Source organism: Triturus cristatus, chromosome 1_2 (genome assembly GCF_964204655.1).
Source record: "Triturus cristatus chromosome 1_2, aTriCri1.1, whole genome shotgun sequence".
NCBI classification, from domain to species: domain Eukaryota; kingdom Metazoa; phylum Chordata; class Amphibia; order Caudata; family Salamandridae; genus Triturus; species Triturus cristatus.
In genome coordinates, this window is record NC_140580.1 from 39219523 (window position 1) to 39242458 (window position 22936).

The following is a 22936-nucleotide window of genomic DNA, read 5'->3' on the forward strand; positions in this document are numbered from 1 at the left end:
AGGGACCCAGGGCACATCAAGTCAAAGTGCATCAGAAATCCGCCAAAAAGTGGGGGGGTTACTGCAACAGGAACCCAGCTTACTACACGTATGGAGATAATATGGATACCTATGGAATGAGAGGTGCCTGTAATGTTAACCAAATCTATGTTTGCGGAGGCCTATAAAAAGAGGAAGCGAATAACTACGGTGGGATGTACTTATGGTGGGATCACATGAATTTGGGAACAGTGTAATTCCTTGTGAGGGGAGTGGAGTAATACCTAGCGGCTTTGTGAAGACCCATGGGATAGAGGTAAATGATTGTGAACAGCGGGATGGTGCTGGAGCGGTCAATCATCTGCGCACAAAAGTTGAATGTTACCCTTACCAACAGAGCTCCGAGTGGCTCCAGCCCTGGGCCTTGTTTTTCTCGGGCATCAACGAGATCAACAACAAAAAGAAAGGGGCTACGGCTCCTATAGTGCTGTCCTTGCAAGCTACACCAACTCGAGATTGTAACCTAAGTCTCAACTTCTAAAGCTTTGGCGGTAGCGTCACATCCTCTCTTTCTGCTAACAGCGCCTCTGCAAGTGGCCCTCCAGCTTTCTGACGTCACGAGGCTGGAAAAAACAATGGCGTGAGAATAACAAGCTCCCTGCACCTAACAAGTGAAAACCTCTTTCAATTAATCGGTATTCACCAGATCCTTGGAGGAATCACATGATGATTGGGGAACCCAGTTCGAGGAATGCCTAAGCAAGAAACAAAAAGAGGACTATGATAGCAAAGGAAGCCTTTAGGAGGTTGAAATCTTATCTGCAATTTTGAAAATGAACCGCTTTTTGTATCAGTCTGCTGGCAGAAATTGTTTTGCACCGTTCAAAGGATGTCTTGGAGTGCGGGGAGCCAGTTGGGTAACTAAGCGAAAGCTCAGATTTGGGATAAGATGAGGAAATGTAAATCCAGCTCTGGGGCAGACGAGATGTAAAGTTTTATGGCTCGTGCTTGCATAAAGGGTCTTACAAGAGGTCTCCAAATCTACACTTCTCTCTAGAGTTGTGCCTGCAAAAGGATTAGCGGCTTCGATTGTTTTTTCTTCGAGAAACGTAAAACCACGCTGCAGTGGACAAAGAAATGTACCATTTGATTGCGCAAAGGATGCACTGTGGTAAACCGCATATCCCCACCCCAGCACTTACACTTTTATTTCTCCCAAACCCCCAGGTCCCATCTTTATTATGAAGACTGACCTGAGGCGGGCAATTGTGGCACTGACGCGAGTGCTTGAGTTCGAGGCGGGTGAGCGACGAGGAGCAGAATTTAGAAAGTGACATTGGTGGAGTGCTGCAGAGTGAGTCCGCTCCACCCACGACTACTAGTTGCCCTGAACAGCAAATGGTAGGTGTGAGAAAGTGCCCTCTTTCTGCATGGTTGCCCCCACTTTTTGCTGAATTGCTGATGTACTTTGACTGAGTGTGCCCTGCGCTCCCGCTAATCAGGTACCCAGGGCCTATGTTCTTTCCCAAAAACTGCATTGAAGCCTAAACCAAATTGGCATCTCTGGCCACAGGTCAGCCCCTGGTAAATGGTACCACAGGTTCCCAGGGCACTGTGACCAGAGAAAGCCTCTAAGGGCTGCAGCACTTATTGTGCCACCCTTAGAGGTCCTGTACCAGTGCACTCAGACACTGCCTTTGCACGCTGCGTGTCATGGTGCAGAACAAAGTGAAGAGTCGACATGGCACACATCCCAGTGTGCCATGCCACAAACCACTGCCCTTGCATACATCAGTCACCCCTCTAGCTGGGTGCCCTATGCCAGTGGTGAGGGTACAGGTGCATTAGCCCTGTACCTTTACAGTGCCCAAGTCCATTCCTGGGCATTGTAAGTGCAGTGCTGCCAGTAAGAGTATATGGTGCTGGGAGTTTGTCATTACGAGCTCCACAACACCATAATGGGTACACTGAAGACTGAGAAGTTTGGTATCCAACTTCTCAGTGTGAGAAAGTGCCCTCTTTCTTGCATGGTATGCCCCCACTTTTTGCTAAATTGCTGAATGTACTTTGACTGAGTGTACCCTGGACTCCTGCCAATCAGGTGCCGAGGGTCTATGTTCCTTCCTTAAAACACACAAACTCCAAATTGGCAAACCCTGGCCACATGTCAGCCCCTAGTAAATGGTACCCTAGGTACCCAGGGCCTTGTGACCAGGGAAGACCCCTAAGGGCTGCAGCACTCATTGTGCCACCCTTATGGGCCCTGTACCCTTACACACACACACACTGCCTTTGCAGGCTGAGTGTCTGGGTGCAGGACAAAATGAATTGTCGACATGGCACACATCTCTGTGTGCCATGCCCAACACCCACACTGCCAAAGCATATGTCAGTCACCCCTCTGGCTGGGTGCCTTATGCCCATGGTGTGGGCACAGGAGCAGGAGCCCTGTGCCCCTACAGTACCCAGGTCCATTCCCGGGCACCGTAAGTGCAGTGCTGCCATTTAAGAGTACATGGTGCTGAGAGCTCGTCAAACACGAGCTCCACAGCACCATAATGGCAACACTAAAGACTGGGAAGTTTGGTATCAAACTTCTCAGCACATTAAACCCACACTGATGCCAGTGTGAGATTTAATGTACCAAGCGCAACAGAGGGCATCTTAGAGATGCCCCCTTACAACTAACCTACAATCCACGTCTGCTGTGAGGCTGCCCAGGCTGCCACACAGCAGACACGTTGCTGGACCCCTGGGTGGGGGAGCCCCTGCTCTCCCGGGCCTGCAACAATGCACATCCTGGGTGAGGTGATAGATCTCCTCCCCCAGGATGAGCAAAGGGAAGCTTCAAAGGCCTGCCGCCTCTAGGAGTTTCCCCAGGCCACTGCAACCCCCCACTCTGGCGGGAAGCTTGGCCGGAAACCCCATACAAGGACAGGGGATGTGCCAGCCTGTCCACCCCACCCCTCAAGTGGGGGAGGCGAGGTGAAGCACATCTCCGGGCTCTCGCCATCTTGAAGATGGGAGGCCCTACCCTAGCAGGATTAGGCTACTGCCCCCCTCCCACAGGAGAGGGGCAGGATAGGGGGTGTACCCACCCCAGGACAAGGACCCATTGGTCCCTGGCCTTCACCTACCTGTAACGCCCCTAAATCTAGTATTTAGGGGCACCCTGAACCTTCCTTCCCCAGATTCCGAAACTACAAGAAGAGCGAGAAGAAAAGAAGACCTGCCCTGCAGCTGCGAAGGAGAGGGAGACACCAACTGCTTTGGCCCCAGCCCTACCGGCCTGTCGACCTCGAACCTGCTCCTGCTCCAAACCCGGCATCTCTTGTGGCCAGCAACCTCAGAAACCCTGGAGGACCTGGCTACCTTTGAACTCTGATCCCCTGGGACTCCCATGAGTAGAGGCTCTACTCAGAACCTACCTTTCACCCCTGGCAGCAGCCCGGAACCGTGATCCCAGCCCACTCTGCACCCGCCACGCCTGGCCGGTGCCGGAGTGAACTAAACCCACAAGGACGACCCCACGGCGACTGTGACCCCGAGTCCGGCACCCAAGGACTGCCCTCGACAATCCTGACGAAGCCTGCAGCCTCAGAACAGAGTGCCACCCCAACCGCGATCAACAGAGGGTAAGATTTCCCGACACCAAAAGGCACCCCTGCACCCGGCGCCCCACTGCCCTCTGTGTCCAATCCCGGGGTACCTACCTATCCTCCAACTACCCAACTTACCTCTCGATGTGGTGGTGGCACCTGAAGAGTCCTCGTCCCCGAGCCTGCAGTCTTTGTCCAAACCGGAGATTTCCCATAGAAATCAATTGAGCGCCCGACGGCTCAAAAGCACCCTGCACCCAGCCGCCCGAGTGGCCCTGGCAGTGAAAACTCTACTCTAACCAACTTCCCCACTTGCCCGGAGTAAGTGACCAGGAGCCCAGCTCCCACAGCCGCGTGGCTTGCCCGACAGCAGCCACCAACCCAGGCCAGGCCCCCCTATCCCTCGTAGGATAACATTGGGCCTAACTCTCTCTGCACCCGGCCGTCCTGAAACCGCTGAGGGTGAACTGATTGTACCTACCTGACACTGGGGGACCCCTGAGTCTATGCCCAGAACTTCAACTCTGCCAGTCGAGTACTTACCCTTAAACCACTAACTTCATTTTTCTCATAGGGTAACATTGACTGGCTTTTTCTTGGAAATTCTTCCAAGTGTGGACTTTTCAAAACTCAAAATATTCACCAAAAATCAGCCGAGTATCAAAAACAAATTTACTCACCTGCTCTTAGGTGAGCTCCCAGTGCTGGATCTTGGTGCCCAGCACTGACTCTGAAAAGTACCCACAACTATACGTACCTCTAACTCCTTTTTCTTCCATAGGAAACCATTGACTGTTTTTCTGTGAAATTTCTTCTAAGTGTGGATTTCTGCAATTTCTAAATATTCTTCAAAAATCGTATAACATCTGAAAACGTAATTACTTACCTGTTTTAGATAAAGGTCCCAGTGCTGAGTCTAGGCACCCAGTACTGGATTACAAAAGTAACGATAACCTACTGTACCTGTAACCTACATTTTCTTCCATAGGGAATCATTGATTGTTTGCTCTGAAATATTTTCTAAGTGCTAACTTTTGAAATAGCTAAATATTAGTTAAAAATCATTACAGTACCAAGTCGAGTTTTAACAGCTGATTCTGAGAACTGACCCAGGACTGGATCTAGGATCCAGGCCTGGAATTACAAAAGTAATCTAAAAAGTAATCTGTTGCATATAACTTGAATTTATCATTGAGCTCAATGTATTGTGTTTAGAAATAGAGTTGCCTACTGCAACTACTTGTAACTGTTTACTAAAAAGTTTATTGCCTATACAAAAGTATTCTTATGAAACATCTCCTGTGGAGAAAGTATATTTTAATTCCAAGCGTTGGTTCTAAAATAAAACAAGCATATATTTTTTATATACAAACCATTGGCCTAGAGTTCAGTTATTGAGTGTGTGGAACTATTTGCTGACTGAGTGTGTACAACAAATGCTTTACACTGTCCTCTGATACTGCCTTACTGCTAGACCAGGCTACCACTTTGGAGAGTAAGGTTATATCTAACTTTAACCTCTGTTAAACCCTTGGGGTCTGTGGACTCTGTACACCCTGTACTTATTAAGGAACAGTATATACAGAGCCACTTTCTCACACTCAGCACATTAAACCCACACTGACGCCAGTGTGGGATTTAATGTAAATTGCAACAGAGGGCATCTTAGAGATGCCCCCTGAAACTCGACCAACTTCTAGTGACCTGACTGAGTGGCTGCTTAGGCTGCCACCAACAGACATGTTTCTGGACCCCTGGGTCGGGAGTCTGCTGCTCTCTGGGGCCTGAAACAATACACATCCTGGGACGAGGTGCCAAGCCTCCTTCCCCAGGATGGGCAGGGTTCACGAAGGGGAAGCTTCAAAGGACTGCCACCTTTGTGAGCTTCCCCAGGCCACTTGCTCTCAGCAACTGGTGCCCACTGGTTCTGACCCCCACTTTGGGCGGGAGAACCGGCGGGAAAAACAAGTGAGGAAGAGAGGTGTGCCCACCTCTGCCAACTCCACCCCTCAGGTGGGGGAGGTGAGGTGAAGCACAACTCCGAATCCCTGCCATCTGAAGGATGGGGTGGACCCAACCAACCAGGGACAAGCTCATGCCCCCTCCCACTGGAGGGTGGTACAATAGGGGAGGTACCCACCCCACGAAAGGGAGCCATTGGTCCCTGCCCTTTACCTACCTGTAACGCACGTAAATTAAGTATTTAGGGGGCACCCTGAACCTTGCTTCCTGAGATCCAGACAAGAAAGAAGATAAGAAGAAGGACTGAAGAGCCGTGCAGAGCTAACAAGAGGACGACGCCCACTGAATTGGCCCCAGCCCTACTGGCCTGTCTTCCCCTCGAACCTGCTCCTGCGAAATCCCGATGTGTTCTGCAGCCAGCAACCTCAAGAAACCCGGAGGACCTGCCTGCCTTCACTTCTAAAGACTGCATCTCCCGTGAACACAGGATTTGTTCAAACTGCAGCTTCTGGCACCAGCCAGAGACCGCGAATCCAGCTCACTCTGCACCCGCCGAACCCCGCCCGAGCTCAAGTGGAAAAACACCATGAGGAGGTCACCCCGGCAATCCTGACACGAGATCCCGCGACCCCTGACCTGCCTCCAGCTGACGCCTGCAGCCTAAATCAAAAAGGCCCCCCTAACCGCGACCAGGAGCTGGTAAGAAGATCCGACCCCAAAAGGCACCCCTGCACCCGATGCCCCGCAGCCTTGTGTGACCAAACCGACGGTGCCTAACCAACCCTTAACTTCCCAACTTACCTCTCCAAGTGGTGGTCGCACCCAGAAGTCCTTTGTTCCCCTGCCTGTAGTGCTTTTGCAAACCGGAGGTTCTCCATAGAAAACAACAGGGCGCACAACGTCGAAATAGCACTCTGCACCCGACCGCCCCAGTGACGCTGAGGGTGCACCTTTTGTGTTACTTTGTTTCCCCATTTGCCCTGACCTTGACACTAGGAGCTTTGCTCCCACAACCCAGTGGCTTGCTTATCAGCAGCCACCAACCGGAGGTCCCCTATCCCCCAATGGATAACATTGGGCCGCAACACTCTGCACCCGGCCGCCCTAGTGCCGCTGAGGGTGCAACAACAGTGCATCACTGACCCTGGGGGACCCCTGAGTCTAACCCCAGAACCTTAACGCCCACAGACAATTACTTACCTGTGAACCGTTAACTTGTTTTTACTCCATAGGATAACATTAACTATTTGTCTCCAAAAAGTTTTAAGTGTGGAGTTTTGAAATCTAAAAATATTCTTTAAAAATCATGCGAATAACCAAAACGTAATTACTTACCTGTTTCCAGGAAATGTCCCAGTGCTGAATCTAGGTATCCAGCACTGAGTTAGAGCAGTAACGTAAAAAGTAACTTACCTGTAATTTACTGAAAAAGCCTATTCATTTCAATGTACTGTATTTGCCAAGTGTTGCAACCTACTGCATCCCCTGTAAATCAAACAAAGTACAATTTCTATTGCATTTTCAAACTGTCCTATATCCAGTAACGTATTACTGAAAAGTATTTAATGCTTACCTGTGCCAGGCTTGCTTGGTTCTAAAAATAAAACAACACAATTGGCCCAGAGTTCAGTTATTGAGTGTGTGAAATCATTTGCTGACTGTTTACATCAAATGCTTAACACTGTCCTCTGATACTGCCTTACTGCTCGCCACTCTACCACAATTAGAGAATAAGGTTCTACCTAACTTTAACCTCTGCCTACCTCTGGGGTCACTTGGACTCTATACACACTATACCTCATTTTGGTGTAGTATATAGAGAGCCAGTTTCTTACTTAGAACAGTTTGAAAAGGCAATAGAAATTGTACTTTGTTTGATTTACAGGGGATGCAGTAAGTTGCAACACTTAGGAAATACAGTACATTGAAATAAATAGGCTTTACGGTGTGCACCTAGGCCCGAAGGTGAAGGTGTTACTGAAGCCTTTTTATGAGTGGGTGGGTGGGAGGGGTCGAAGTCAGTACTTACGACCCGCTGCCCCAGAGTGATGTCTTTGACGTCGGAGTCGTCGGCTTCGGAGGCGCTAATTTTGCCCTCTTCGATCTGCTCCTGCTCCGGTACATTGATTGCTTCTTGGAAGATATTGACCGGTATCTATGTTGATGATCGAGCCATGCTTCTTCGAGCCCGACGATCCCGTATTGTTTTCTTGGAGCGGAAAGAGGCACAAGCTGGACAGTCTTTGGCCTCGTGCTCAAGTTAAAGGCAGAGGTTACACACCTCGTGAAGATCAGTGTGTGGAAACTTGGATCCACATGAGGACACTTTTTGAAAGGAGTTCTTTCCATGAGCCAAAGGCCTAATGGCGTGGCTAGGCCCGAAGGCCTGTGTCGACAACCGGAATAGAAGAATTCAAGTTTGTAGAGATGCGCTTCAATAGGGAAATGCGATTGAAACAATACCGAAGAATGGGTGAAGGATTGCGCGTCGAAAGGTAGAACGGTAACGACACCGAACTGGAGTGTGACGAACACATCCGAGCCTGATGGCAGAAAAAGACAATCTGAAGATGGAGTCGATGCCCGAGCGCACTATTGTCCAAAGGAGGAGTCATCTATCTTGTGACTTCCAAAGACTTAGTCCAATACAACAACAAAGTGCAAACATCCGGGTCCAACACCAGATGGTGATCTATGCACAGTGTGTGATCTGCAGCTCATATGCCTCGAACAAGAGTGTTTTTCTAGTTTTTGAGACACACTGAGAATGGTGAAACGCATACCAGACAATACAGTGTGTTGCGCACCGAGAGGATCCCGAAGGACGGTGTCTAACCAGAGCGCTGCAAACCACGTCCGAACCCGATGGCGGAAAGAAATCAATCTAACAGTGGAGTCGATGCCCATGTGCACTATCACTGAAAGGAGGAGTCACCTTACCTTGTGACTGGAAAATACTTCTTCTAAGACAACAACTTGCAAACATCCGGACACAACACTAGATGGCAGGAGTATGCAAAGCATGTGTATCTACAGCACACATGCCTAAAAAACACACATATATCATGTCTTTAAAACTGTCTGAGACAAGTCACACATTTTTCTGACATGCACTCGGAGATAATCAGACAATGTTTGGTTGGGTGGGTGGTTCAGGAAATACATTATTCAGTGCTTTGCCATTGTGTCTCCAACATAAAAGGTCAACAGTAAAGGGTAAATACATATTTCCCAAGCACTCAATGAAATAAAGAAAAACACTAGTTGGTACCTCTTCTTTTTGTGGAGCATGTTCTCTATGCACTCTGCAACTGTGTTCTTCTCACTGGGGATCCACAAGGAAGAATTGTGCTTTGTTTGCTCAGCGAATTGCGGCTGTTGCATGAATAACATATGGTAGAGCTCCTGTATTTCTGGTAGAGAGACCTGCAGTGACTGGGCTTCCATAAGCACTTCTTCTAGTTCTGCACTTAGACCTACAATGATATAATTTAAGACTCTGGTAATGACAGATCGTATGAGACAGTTTGTGCATTACTATATGGTTATAATTCTCCTGATATATTAAAATAATGAAAACACCAGATGCTAAAGAGTTCTATCAATTAACATGGTTCATGCCTTCAACATAGGTTAGAACAAAACCACCTAGATAAAACATTCAGTATTTCAGCAATCTTCTGCACATCAGAAGAGGTATGAAAATAGTTACTTACCTCTAACTCCAGTTCCCCAACATTGGAATGTTTTATACAAACACATGCTTGAATTCTTCCCGGTTGTCAGGCTGGGAATCCCCGGTGCATTAAAGTAGCAGTATACAGTATAAAATAAACAGCATACAAAGTAAAATGCCCACTGGCCTGAAACATGGTATGTTTAGTAACACATCCACCTCATTTGAAAGAACCCAAACTTCGGCCAATGAGATGTAAGCTTAAGCTCTTCTACTCCCCCTAGAGGCCATAATAGCTCAGATTTCAAACACACGTGTAATAATAAATATGATGACCCACTGACTGGGAAGGAGGGAGGGTTGCATGTGAATATATAAAATATATCAATGTTGAGGAACTGGAGTTACAGGTAAGTAACTAATTTCTTCTCCAACATTGGCTCTTTGATATATTCACATTCTTTAATCAGAATAGCAAGCAGTACAAATTATAAAATACATGCAGGAAGCAGGATTACCATTAATGGAAACGATTTCTCAGCACTGCCTGTCCTACTGTTGCATCAGCTTCTGCGCTCATGTCTAGGCAGTAATGCTTCATCAATATATGCCTGCTCCTCCAGGTGGCTGTATGGTAGATGTCTTTTAAAGACACCGCAGCATGGAGTTCTGCAGTTGAAACCATGCCCCTGGTGGAACGCACACACACTTTCCCCTGGAGACGACGCTTGGCTCTGGCGTGACTGAAAGCACTACAGACTGAGGGCAAACAAGTTAGCCCCTGTTTGGACACGGCTTTGCCTTTGCATGGTTGACCAAATTATACAAATATCTGGTCTTATATGTGCATGTCCTTTGTTTTGTCTATATAGAATTTGAGATATCAAAAGAGAGTGGATCACTGGTCCTGAAAGAACCAAAGTAAGCATCAACAGTTAATAAACTGTTAAGAAACCCTCAAGCACGTTTTCTGTAAGGTGGTGTTATAGCGGTATGTTCGATTATCCGCTGTGCTTAACAACGTGACAGCATCATCATTGGGTTACTGTGTGCTTCCTCCACCCGGAGGTTCTTGCCTCTGGTTTTTTCAGTAGTGATCATAAAAGGTGTGTGATAAAGGCATCCCAGTGAGTGTAGGTTAAAAAACTCGTAAAACCAGTCAAAAAATGTTTTAATAGGACTGGGTTCGGGTTTGGTTAAAAAAATGATTTATGTGCAGAGTTAGACACTTTAGGGTCTGTTGCACTTGGTGAAAGTATTCAAAAAAATGTGGTCGACATGTTTCAGCCCAATCTAGTGCCCCTAAGGGTCAGGTGGGCTTTCTTCAGGACCAAATGTGATAGTGGAGGAATCTAAATATTCATAGGACTCCTTAGGGAGGGTGGAGTGAATAGTCCAACCAGCACGAAAGAGTTCGTTTTGAACCTTGTTTTCTCTAGTTGCGGAAAACCTTCGGGGGTAGGAGGCTAAACCTCGCTCTTGCGCATAGGTGTTGTCGACTTGTTCTGCCGCTGCAGAGGCAGCGGCAGAACAAGTCGACAACTCAGGAAGGTGTTTTAATAAAACGTCCAGAAAAGGCGTTAGATGACCAGTAACATGGTAACAGAAAAACGACGTTTACTTTTTGAGTGCTCATCACTTGGATACTTTGTTTTAGGATCTGGGTCTCTGGCGGGACCCCTTTCAACAAGAAAAACACGTTGCGCGTCCGTAAGAGAGTTCGGTCACAAAGTAGGATCCCTTCAATCACATAAATCATATTCAGAACACGGGTCTGTAACATGGTCTTGCTCTTTGGCTTCCTTTTCAATACCAGCATCATCCGTCTGTAAACTCTGAACCTCCTTCAGAATGCCAGATGTTGATGGACCGATGAATGATGTTTCAGTTTCTCTGTCTGAGGGTCTTTTGTAATAATCCTCGTCCTGAGTTGGTAATTGCTGCATGTTTGTATCAATTTCAGAGTCACATTGTTCATTTTCATTGGTCTGCTCATGAATATCATTCTGCTCATGGATATAATAATTTTTTTGTTCTTCTTTATGGTTGTCAGCGCCTGTTTTACCTAGTGCATCAGCAGTACTCTGGCCAGAGGATTCTCCATCTTTAGGTTTCCCTTGGGTGATAAAGTTCAGGATTGCTCCTTCCTGTGATACTACGAAAGCCTGCTGAGCCACCTTTCTCTTTCGTTTCGAATAACCAGATTTGTGTACTCGAATTCTCTTCATTTTGCTTGCAATGCAGCGGGCGAGGCTAGCAGTGGGTAGGGAAAAAAAGAAGACAATCAGCAGTGGCGGCTGCTGAAAGATTTTGATGTGTCATTTTTATTTTCTTGCAAAAACAACAGTTGATGGACAGAATGCAGAATAATGTCATACATTCACCCCAGTACAGAGATCTGGGCCTAAATCCATCGTTTTTTTGCTCACCACACCACCCCAGTTCAGACATGGCCATATGCAAATCAGCCTTGACCCTGTTCCTCATGGGAACAGTCCAGCCCGAACTGCCAAGCCATGTCTTCCCTGGACTACACAATGAAGGACCAGCATACCTTAATGAACGAGTGAATTTCCACCAACCTACCAGGAAAATATGTTCCAGAACCATCTCCCTAGCAGCCACCCAATGCAGCCGCTGATAAAACAGTGGAGGCCGCTACTTCTCCCACCTGGCAGTGAAGATCTGAAAACCCTTCCCCTGCACCTCAGAGCCTCACCATCGCTCCAGCAGTTCAGGAAGGACCACAAGACCTCGCTGTTCAACCAACAAGCAGCATGATCCAGCAGCATGAATCCCACACCGCCTCGAGACCCTTATGTGTGAAGCAGCTGAGCTTTACAAACCCTGACTGATTGATAGTAATTACCCTTCCCACTACATGTATGACACATTATGAGGACTAGCCACATATGGAAGGTTTATTTGAAGAGTGTTATAAAACTATAGGGTAGATCATGTGACTTGGCATACAAGGTCTGTTTTCTCAGTCCACTGAGAACAGTAGAGCCTGGAGAATAGTTCATGATCTATTTGGGAAGTGACCTTAGCAGGAAGAGAGTAAGCTACCTTGAAATCATGGCACACAGAGACCTGTCTCAGTACGTCACTAACTGATCCTGAAGACAGCCTACAGGTAACCAAAGACTCGTCCACTTTACCACATTGTCAAAAGACGAAATACAATATATTTAATTAAGGTTTCTTGTATAGTGCCATATTCCAGCAACCAGTTCTGCTCGCTTTCAGAGCACCTATTAAACAAGGATTAATTACAGTGAGTCCTAAGGCTATGAAAAGGCCCTAGAGGTTCACTGAAGCAAAATGAATGTGCAAGGAACATCCAGTCAGGAGACAACTTTCAAGCAGACGTACGAATCACTAGCACAGCGTACCAACGACCCCATGGGCCGTGGCATAAGCAAGGAAAATGGCCCCTTTGGCTGCTGCTCAGGAAGTAAAATATAGCAATTATCAGGGTTCAATGGGCCCCTGAGGGTTTTGGGTCTCAGTACCACTGTACTTGCTGAACCAATGGTAATTATGCCCCTAGTATGGACAGAGAAGGCTGCTTCACCAATTACAAACTGAGGACTAGTTAAACTAGTTTTCTCTGCTAGTCACATGACAGGCACTGGAATGTAATTAAAGAAATGATCAAGAAGCCAGTCTCCTACCAAGGTCTCTGCAAAAGGGCATTAGATTGAGTTAACATGGGTAGGCACTGCCATCCTATTCCAGGCGTCCATCCATAGGTGCTTGCATTTCATGTCTGCCTCAACACCATATAAACAGACATAACCAAATGCCAAGTACATTCGAACACTCGATGTTTTAAAAGATTTGTGCAGGCAGATCCACTCATTAGATCACAAGTATCAGCTTCATACTCTGTTTTCATGATTGTTGATAAGTAATTGTAATCATTTTAGTGAATCCTTAACATTACGTCTAACACCTCGTACCCTGCTCTCCTCTTCCCCCCAATACGACCGTGCCTCCCAAGTTACACCTCCAAAAGTCACCATGCCTCCCCATAGCCACAAGTAAACACCGCCCCTGCACTCCTGACTCACATTTCCCTCAACACACAGCGCCGATCTGTACCACTCCCTACCCCTGGCGCACGGTGACCACCTCTCCGACCCGCGCCCTCTCAGAGATGAATCGTGAGAGAGAGGCTCTCTCTCACGATTCATCATGCCCTCCCTTCCCATGACCACCAAAATACCTCCAGCTCGCCACCTCACATGGCTTACTTCCACCCAGACCCAAAGCACACACCATCTACAATAACATCCTCACCCAACATTCCCCACGCCCCCGACTGCTCACCCCCACGGGCTGGGATACATTCCTATGCCTGATCTGCCCTCCTCCCCAGGGCTCCCCACACCCTCGTCCAATGGCTCACCTTCCCTCTGGTTCACTCTGAAGTGGCACACGCTGACCTCCTCACTCCCCCTCCCCATGCCCTGACCCTCGGGCTGCTCACCTCGCAGCTGGCACCAAAGGTTGCACACTGGCATGCTATCCTCTGCAAGGCGGCCTTTCTTGCCCAGGGTCTCTAGGCGCGCCGGTGCATGGCCTCGGCCGGTCTTGGTGCTGCTCTCTGCACGCCGGGCACGGGTGCTGCCACCCCTCCTGCCGCCAGTGATTCATGGTGCTTCTGTTACCCCTTCGCTGCAGGACTCGAAGGCACTGCGCATGCGCGCGCATGCGAGCCTCCGGAGGTGCCAGATCTGGACTATTAAAACAAGCTCGATTCTCCTGGAAAAAAAGTTCTAAATAAGCACAAGACCTACCAGAAGAGCCCGAAACAAAGCCGACCCCACACAAAGACGAGACTGGGTTAGATAGGAAAAGAGTATAAGAACAACCATTCAGCATGCATCACATTGGATTTAGCCCGCCTCAGTCATTCATGCGCCAAATCCCTGCCAGGGGCCGCCACGAATATGTATTGTATCCGATTCCTCGTGGTGGCCCCTGGGGTTTGGTGGCCCTGTGCAGGTGCACAGCTTGCACATGCCTAAGGCCGCCCCTGGCATCTTCTTTCGTCCTTCATAGGTTGCGAGAATCTCTCTTTTTAGTTCAGGGCTGCCCCCTAAATACTGTATTTAGGGGGCGTTTTATGGGTCTTGAGGTCAGTAGCCAATGGGCTACTAACCTTAGGGCGACTACGCCCTTGGTGTGCTCACCCCACGTGGGGGAGTGGGCATAATCCCCAATCCTGATTGGAGAGTGCCTGCCATCTGCAAGATGGTGGGCACTGAAGAGTGGGCTTCACCTCGCCTCTCCCACCAGAGTGGTGGGGTTGGCAGAGGTGGGTACACCTTCCGGGCTGGCTAATGTTTCTTGCCTATCTTCCCGCCGAAAAGAAGAGACAGGAAGGGGGCCCGCTCCTGATAGCAGAAGAGGGAGGGGGATGCATTATAAAGGCGGCAAGGTCTTTGAAGCTCCCCTGCCGTAGATGGCTCTTCCTGGCCTGGGGAAGGTGTGACCAGCTCCACCCAGGAAAGGCTTTGTTTCTGGGCCCAGGAAGCGAATGTTCCCACCCCCATGGGTCCAGTAACATGTCTCGTGGTTGCAGGCTTGTCAGGGAACCCACCAGATGCTGGTCGTTTTTCAGGGGGCATCGCTAAGATGTTCTCTGAGTGCATTTTTCATTAAATCCCACACTGGCATCAATGTGGGTTTAATGTGCTGAGAAGTTTGATACCAAACTCCCCAGTTTTCAGTAAAGCCATTATGGTGCTGTGGAGTTCATAATAACAAATGTATATTTTCTTACCCGTCGGTGTAGTTTTGCAGCTTGAAGACTTTCTGGATTCACTATGCTGTGCATTGTTCAGCCATCCTGTGTTTGGGTCCGGAATTGTAGTCTTTTTTCTCTTTTTTTTATTTTCCCCGTGGCCCAGGTGCGCGTCGACATACCACCATTTGCTGTCCTTCGTGACGTTGACGCGCTTCCTCCGGAAGCTCCCACCTTTGGTCGTTATCGTCGGATTCTTTTTTCTTGTCGTGTGTTACTCTTTCTCTTCTTTTAACTCTTAAAGTCTTATTCCTGTTTTAATCCTCTTCCTCCTGTCTCATCTTTCTGGTGGAGGAGGGTGGGATCGCTAGTGAATCCAGAAAGTCTTCAAGCTGCAAAACTACACCGACAGGTAAGAAACTATATGTTTTGCAGCGTGAATCTTTCTGGATTCACAATCCTGTGCATAGACTTTGTAGCGGTTTGTCGTTATTGTGGTGGCTGGGTGGAAGATGAGCTCTGATTATTGAATATGTGTTGCAAGACCTTCTGTCCTACTTGCTCTTCCTTGTTCATTTGAATATCTACACAATAGTGCTCAGTGAACGTGTGCACTGCAGACCATGTTGCGGCTTGGCAAATGTCTTGAATAGGTGTGTTTGCTAGAAACGCAATTGTTGCTCCTTTCTTCCTTGTTGAGTGATTATGAGCTGCTCCTTGTAACTGTTGTCCTGCTTGTTTGTGGCAGAGTTGTATGGTTAGTGCAATGGTATTTTTGGTAACTGGTCGCCCCAAAAATCTGCTGGCAAAGGATACAAAGAACTGCTTTGTCTTTCTGCACTCCTTTGTCCATTCCATATAATGCATTACTGCCCTCCTGGCATCCAGTGTGTGTAACGCCCTTTCTGTGCTTGTGGTAGGTTTTTGGAAAAAACTTGGTATTTGAATTGTCTGGTTGATGTGGAACCGTGACACCACCTTTGGCATGAAGTGTTGATCTGCTCTCATTACAATCCTATCATTGTGTATTTGCAGGTAAGGCTCTTGAAGTGTTAGTGAAATATACACTAAAAATCACCCGATCAACGAAAACGAAATTACTCACCTGTTACCAGGAGAGATCCCAGTGCTGGATCTTTGTGCCCAGCACTGACCCTACAAAGCAATTACAACTGTGATTTTGCGATAACCAAACTTTCCTACATAGGATAACATTGCCTGGTTTTTGCCAGAAAGTGTTGATTTTTGAAACCTACAAATATTCCTTAAAAATCGCCTGTGTAACAAAAACGTTTTCTTTCAACTGTTTACAGGAGATGCACCAGGGCTGAATCCAGTATCCAACCCGGAGTAAGAAAAACCTATGCAAAGTAATTCCCATTGAGCTCAATGTTATAATTGTGTTTAACTTGTGTTGCCTATTGCAACGACTGTAACTACTGCATTCAAAAGTCTATTGCTACTTGAAAGTATTCAACTAGATTAGTGTTTTTATACCTACTTGTGGTTCTAAAATAAAACAATATATTTTTTATATACAAAACAATTGGCCTAGAGTTCAGTTCTTGAGTGTGTGAGACCATTTGCTGACTGAGTGTGTACAACAAATGCTTTACACTGTCCTCTGATACTGCCTTAATGCTCGACCAAGCTACCACTTTAGAGAGTAAGGTTATATTTAACTTTAACCTCTGCCAAACCTCTGGGGACTGTGGACTCTGTACACACTGAACCTTACTTTGGTGCAGTATATACAGAGTCACTTTCTTAAATTGGTGGATCAGTGGTGGGATACAAACTTGCATTTGTTGGACTACTTGGTTACCATCTGATCACACGACAGAACTCTTAAATTGCCTTGAGAATTCAGATTTTTCTAAATTGGCCTTTCCAAAATACTAAAAGTCTTGTCAGGGCCTTGCTTAAAGTCCCCTTAGAATTTTAGAGAAATAAAATCACTGTAGTCAAGCGTAGAGGGTTACAACTGTCTGGTCTGGTTAGAATGTCTCAAAAGAATCCAGCTATTAGTGAAGGTAATATCATGCAGGACCTGGTTGAGGAGCTCAACCTCACACCTTAATTACACTTGTCTTTCAAGGAATTGAGGTCCTTATGCTAACTAAAAGGTATAACAATGGGCCTGCATCCAACCAAACAAGAGCTCCAGGAGCTCCTGGCTAAGTATGCAAAGGACCACCCCTCTGAACATGGTGATGACCAGTCAGATGAGGAAAGGGAGGAGGATGAGGGGGATAGTGACCCCCCCCCCTTCAATAATCCCTAGAGAGGAAAGGGACCCCATACCCTTAACTCCAAGAATCAACCACTGGGGGCCTACAGACCACATAGTTGGACCAGGTCCCAGAGGAAACACTGCGGAACTCCCCAGTGAAGAGGACAGCTTTTTAGCAAAGCTGGCCAAGCGATTAGAACTAGAGTCCAGACTCCTGGCTCTAGAGAAAGAAAGGAAGGAGATAGGTTTAGCACCCATCAATGGTGGCAGCAATACAAATAATAAGGATAAAGAGCAGTCTTATGATCCAAAAATACCCAAAGGGATTACCCCTAAATTTGAGGAAGGTGATGACATCACCAAATGGTTCACAGCCTTTGAGAGGGCTTGTGACATGAGAAAAGTAAAGAAACCTCTCTGAGGGCACTCCTGTGGGAACTGTCCTCTGGTAACTGCAGAGACAGGCTTCTGACCCTCTCTGGGTCAGATGCAGGGTCCTATGACCTCATGAAGAAGACTCTGATTGAGGGATTTGGGCTCACCACTGAGGAATATAGAATTAGATTCAGGGGGGGCTCACAAAACCCAGACCCATCCTGGATTGATTTTGTAGACTACTCAGTAAAGACACTGGATGGTTGGTTAACTGGACACAATGTGCATGATTTTACTGGACTTTACAATTTGTTTATGAAGGAACATATACTAAGTAATTGCCCAAATTAAAAGTTGTATCAGCATTTGGTAGACCTAGGTCTAATTTCTCCCCAAGAATTGGGAAAGAAGGCAGACCACTGGGTCAAGACTAGGGTGACAAGGACAACCACTGGGGGTGACCAGAAGAAGGTGGTTACAAAACCTCCCCAGGTAAAAGGTGGTGAGAATCCTCAAGATAAAAAGTCTGAGTCTTCCAAAGGGCCCCAAAAACCTGTACAGGGGGGTGGGTCCCAAACTACTCCCTATGTGCATCAACCTTATAGGGGGAAGAACTTTGATCCCACAAAGGCCTGGTGTAACAACGGTAAGAAGTTGGGACACTTGACTATAGATAACTCTTGCCCCCACAACAAGGCCCCTAAGGCAACCAGTACAGCTCCACCTGGGGTGGCAAGTCTACAGATGGGATCAACAGTGTGCCCAGAGCAAATCAGGATGCACACTGAAGCAGTTCTAGTTTCAGAAGGGGAAGTTGAGTTTGCCACTGTAGCTGTGTGGCCACCCAACTTAAAGAAGTACTTACAATACCCCTGGGTTCATGGAACTAGGGTAGAAGCTCTGAGGGATACAGGTGCCCGTGTCACTATGGTGAGAGACACACTGGTTTCCCCGGAGCAATACTTGATTGGGAAAACTTACCCAGTCACCAATGCTGACAGTGTTACCACTAATCATCCAATGGCTATGGTGACATTAGGGTGGGGGGGGGGGTTTACTGGCCTGAAACAGGTAGTGGTCCCTCAAAAGCTACCAGCTGCATGTCTGCTTGGCAATGACCTAGAAACCTCTGCCTGGGCTGAGGTGGAGTTGAAAACCCATGCAGCCATGCTGGGTATCCCTGTGTGCAAACAAGAGCACAGAGCAAGAGGAAGGGTGAAAAAGTAGGATTACAGCCCACCCCACCAAGAGAAAAGGTAAGAAGACTGGGGGACCAGCTTCTGTACAGCAAACTACTCGTGACCCCTCTCCACAGGAAGAGGACTTGGACACCCCAGAGGGAACGGAGCCTATGGAGCTTGACCCTTACCAGGTTGAACTCTTGGGTCCAGGGGGACCCTCTAGGGAAGAGCTGTGCCAGGGTCAGCAAGACTGTCCCACTCTTGAAAGCCTGAGGCAGCAAGTTGTTTCAGAAGCAAAATGAGAGGTCAGTGGTACCCACAGAGTCTATTGGGAAGAGGGTTTACTGTACAGTGAGGTAGGACACCCCACTCCTGGAGCCACCAGGAGGGTGGTAGTGCCACAGAAGTACAGGGAGTTCCTCCTAACTTTGGCTCATGACATCCCCCTAGCTGGACATCTGGGGCAAACCAAAACTTGGGAAAGGTTAGTCACTTTTACTGGCCCCAGATGCACCAAAAGGTGAAGGAGTTTGTAAGCTCCTGTGTTACCTGTCAGGCAAGTGGCAAGACAGGTGGCCACCCAAAGGCCCCCCCCCCTGATACCACTGCCAGTGGTGGTGTGGGGGGGTGTTCCCTTTGAAAGGGTAGGTGTGGACATTGTGGGTCCACTTGAACATCCCACAGCCTCAGGGAGCAAGTTAATTCTAGTAGTAGTGGATCATGCTACTAGGGACCCTGAAGTAATTCCACTTAGGACTACTACAGCTCCTGCAGTAGCCAAGGCCCTCCTGGGTGTCTTCACCAGGGTAGGGTTTCCTAAGGAGGTGGTTTCAGACAGAGGTTCCAACTTCATGTCTGCTTACCTAAAACACATGTGAAAAGAGTGTGGAGTGTAGTACAAGTTTACTACACCATACCATCCACAAACCAATGGACTTGTTGAAAGGTTCAACAAGACATTGAAAGGCATGATCATAGGACTCCCTGAAAAACTCAAGAGGAGATGGGATGTCCTGTTGCCATGCCTGCTTTTCGCTTACAGAGAAGTGCCACAGAAGGGAGTAGGGTTTTCCCCCTTTGAACTTCTGTTTGGTCATCCTGTGAGGGGACCACTCTGTCTTGTGAAAGAGGGTTGGGAGAGGCCTCTCCAAGAACCGAAGCAAGACATTGTGGACTATGTGCTTGGCCTTAGGTCTAGAATGGCTGAGTACATGGAAGAGGCATCCAAGAATCTCGAGGCCAGCCAGGCGCTTTAGAAGCACTGGTATGACCAAAAAGCTGCACTGGTTGAATTGCAACCTGGGCAACACATGTGGCTTTTGGAGCCAGTGGCACCAAGGGCACTCCAAGATAGATGGAGTGGCCCTTACCCTATCCTAGAGAAAAAGAGTGAGGTCACTTACTGTAAGAGAGTAGGATCTGCTTCACATGTATACCCCCACTTTTTGCTGGTGTTTCACTGTTTTTTTACTTTAGTCTGGGTGGGACCCTACTATTCAGGGCCCCAGCCTAGCTGCTTCCTCTCTAAATTGATTGCATGTACTTTAGGTACACCACAGATTGGATCCTGAGGTACCCTTGTGAGTCCCTAGTATATGGTACACTACGTACCCAGGGCACAGGTACCCCAGAGGCCTACCAGGGGCTGAAGCATGTATTATGTCACCCCTGGAAAGCCACCCAAAATGACACCACAGGTCTGCTACTGTAGCCTGGGTAAGGTGGTGCATGCATCCCTTACGGTGATATAGGTTACCAATATCACTATATATATACACACACATATATAAACCTATAAGTCACTCCTATGGCAGGCCTTATCAATCCTGAAGGCAGAGTGCTTGGTTCTTATGTGAGGGGGTGCCCCTGCATGAGAGCCCCTCTGCAGGGTTCGGAGACCCTTCTCTGATGTAGTTTGTAAAGCAGCCTGACCACATACTCTTATGTGCATTATAACCTTGCGGTAAATGCTAACTTTGGGATGGCTGAACAGAAACATGTCGTGTTTGGTGTCAAACGCTTTGGAATCCTACCCCCCCCCCCCCCGCCAATTCTGGCGGCCGGGTAGAATTCCACCCTTCTAGAGGCAGAGACATGACAGCACTGGGTTACCCGGTAGAAACTTAACAGAGCCCGGGCATCACAAAGTGGATGCTGCAGCCACAGACACGGGTCTGGCCTCCTGCTGCTGACCGAAACTCCGGCAGGGGAGGCCTGGACAATAGGTTTCCTGTCACAGGTAGGTGTAACCACCTCCCAGACAGGCTTATGTGTATTGGGGCTGGGTGGGAGCACTCTCTGAGTGCTTTGAAGTCTTGCACTGGGGGCACATTTGGTGTCCCTGTGCACAGTCCAGCTCAAACCGGTCCAGGGGCTTCCAGCCCCTGCTCTGGCACGAAAGTGGAAAAAGGAAATGGGTGTAGCCACTCCTCTTTCCAAACCCTCCCATAGGTGGGTCCCCAGAGCTAGTCCAGCCCCTTCCTTAGGTATAAGTAAGGAACCTCTGCAACCAGAACTTTAGATATCCCTGGACGAAACTCTGAAGCTGAATCCTGGAACTTTGACGCTCTACTCAAGACTAGAGGACTGAAGAAATCTCCCTTGGGGTCAAGGAGTGACTCCCTGCTTGGCAGGCACGAACGAAGCAATTTGCCGGTCTGCATTTCCGAAGCTCCCGCCGGACTCTGAAGTATTTGCAGCCCAGGAAGAGGATTTCCAGACATCTCACAGGCTGACCAGAGTCCCCAGCAAAGCTGAGACCCGCAGCCCTTGTGAGTAGCGTGGAACTGGAACTCCTGATCACCTTGCATTTCTGCAAGTGCATTGACTTCTCGGCGTCTCTTGAAGTCGTACTTGGGCTCACTTGTAGCCCCCACCTCGAGCACTGAATCCACCAAAGATTGTCAACCTGGTCATTCCGAGTGACCCGTGGGCCGCCATTTTGTGTTTCTTCTCGAGGTCCCTTCGCGATCCCTGGTCCGTTGACTGGTGGATCCCTGAGGGGGTAACTTTGTATTTCCTTGGGCTTCCCTGGTTGCTCCAGATGTGCCCTGACTCCCAACCAAGTGGTGAGTCCCACAGACCTTGCTGGTCTGCACCGAAGCACCTTTCTCGTTTCTGCGTGGGTTGCTGTTACCAAGGCTTGTTGGGTCCAATCCGGGCACCGACGCTGCAGCACTCGACATCCTTCGTGGGACAGCTCGAATCCAGCTCCTGGTTGTCCTCGACGCCTCCTGGTCCTCGTGGCTGAAGAGTCCAGCTTCACCTTCTTCACTTGAAATCACCCAACATCGGTGGGCATCTGCCCATCGCCTTCCTGGTCACTGGCTAGTGACCCAGACTCTGTCCCCTCTGCTTTCAGGTTCTTCTCATCTTCGATCCAGGCTTGGATCTCTTCGAACACTTCGCATCTTCCCGGCAGCAGGACTTCTTCGCCAGCTCCCACTGAAATCGACAACGCGACCCGACACCAAAAGACACCGATGCACCCGGCTTCCCTGGGTGAGGTAATAGGAGTACTCCGGTGCTCCCGTGGGTGCTAGCCCTAGAACTTCCCAAGTCCAAAAGGGTTTGGTCCTGACTCAATTCTAAGTGTCCCTAAGCTTTAAAAATCTAACTGTGACTTTCCCCATAGAAGCTAACGGGAGCTCGTGGCTGTGTTCACACACTGCGCACGGCCCCTGTGGGTCCCTTGTGTCACTACCTTGGGTGGTTCTTTGGGATCCTAGCGATTCTACAGGCTCTAGGCCTTGTGTCTAGTTAAGTCATGGTTCTTATACCACTATTTTAGCATATGGTTTGGCTCGCCCCTAGGGCCTGACGTTTATTTGTGCTATTTTACTGTGATTATTGAAGAGTAACTTATGTGTTTTGACCTCTAGTCTCATAAAGAGAATAGGAGGGTGTGTTTAGTAATAAATACATATATTTTATATATATACCTGGTGTGGATATCTTTCATTTAGGAACTCAAGAGATTATAGACTGGTAAAACAAGCTGCTTTACAATCCTTCAAGACTTAGCCTGAAGGCTGCTCTCCATAGCTACCACTAGGATAGCTTTCAATAAAGGTTGTCTTTAACCTATAACCAATAAGGGGTTGTTTGGACTGGTACAGGGTGCCCACTATAACTAGTGGACAGCATATACCAGGCCAACTTCTCACACTTACTTAG

General features: G+C 48.1%; 1 pseudogene across 1 annotated transcript in view; it reads right to left on the minus strand.

Annotated features, from left to right (window-relative positions):
• LOC146866703 (lysine-specific demethylase 5B-like) overlaps positions 1-22936 on the minus strand; it is a 501879-nt pseudogene that overhangs the window by 97281 nt on the left and 381662 nt on the right. Inside the window, exon 8 of the transcript XR_014966529.1 lies at positions 8812-9016. The product of XR_014966529.1 is annotated as a lysine-specific demethylase 5B-like (transcript). The remainder of the gene's footprint in view (positions 1-8811; positions 9017-22936) is intronic.